The sequence below is a fragment of the Parambassis ranga genome, unplaced genomic scaffold, assembly GCF_900634625.1.
Source record: "Parambassis ranga unplaced genomic scaffold, fParRan2.1 scaffold_21_arrow_ctg1, whole genome shotgun sequence".
Classification (NCBI taxonomy): Eukaryota; Metazoa; Chordata; class Actinopteri; family Ambassidae; genus Parambassis; species Parambassis ranga.
This window is the reverse complement of record NW_021144767.1, coordinates 9,335,391-9,336,252: the sequence shown is the minus strand read 5'-3', so window position 1 is coordinate 9,336,252 and position 862 is coordinate 9,335,391. Positions and strand designations below refer to the sequence as shown.

Below are 862 nucleotides of genomic sequence, written 5' to 3'. Positions count from 1 at the left end.
CCACTGAGGTCCTCCTCCACATATAAAGCATGTTTCCCACCAACAGGTAGAACTGATGAAGCTGCTTGGAGGAGCAGAGAAACGTCTTCAAGAAAACTCTACAAGTCCAGACGCCTCGCTTCAGTGGTCTCTATGAACATGACCTGGATGACATGTAAACATACAGTGTGCTCTTTGTAATCTGTATTCTGGCTCTAAAACAAGTGCCCCTTGTGAGGGTTGAAGTCACAATCTTCAGATGATGAGACTGACTCGCTGCCTACTGCACTAACGAGGCTCAGAAAGAGGTGAAACATGGTCTTTTCTCTTTTTCTTCTTTAAAGCTCACGGCCATACTGCTCTAGAAACGCCCGATCTCGTCTGATCTCGGAAGCTAAGCAGAGTCGGGCCTGGTTAGTACTTGGATGGGAGACCGCCTGGGAATACCAGGTGCTGTAAGCTTGAGCCTCCCTTGGCCAAGGGAGGACTGCGTCTGGTAACGTATTGCGTCACTTCCTGTTTTGACACTGTCCTGTTTGTTCACTTGGTGTGCGCTGTAGGGGTGGGCGATACTGAAGATTTCAGTATCGATCCGATACCAAGTAAATACAGGGCCAGTATCACCGATACCGATTTCATGATCATAAATAATTATTTTTTTGCCTTCTTTTTTTCCTTTAAATAGATTATCGTGATTAGCAGAGTAATAATACACAAGAAACATTTGTTAAGTAAATCAAGCTGCAAACAAAAGTGCAGAACTGTATAAGTTTGATATTTTAACTTCACAATCATGTCAGCAATGCTCCTTGTGACAGCCATGGCTCTTTGTGAATCATGTAGGTGAAACAGCATGACTAAGATACATTTATAAAAGTTTAAC

At 43.3% G+C, this 862-nt stretch overlaps 1 non-coding gene across 1 annotated transcript; it reads left to right on the top strand.

Moving 5' to 3' along the window:
* Nucleotides 1-322: 322 nt before the first annotated feature.
* Nucleotides 323-441, top strand: LOC114429940 (5S ribosomal RNA). Its single transcript, XR_003669967.1, has one exon. It is a non-coding gene; the product is annotated as a 5S ribosomal RNA (ribosomal RNA).
* Nucleotides 442-862: the final 421 nt, after the last annotated feature.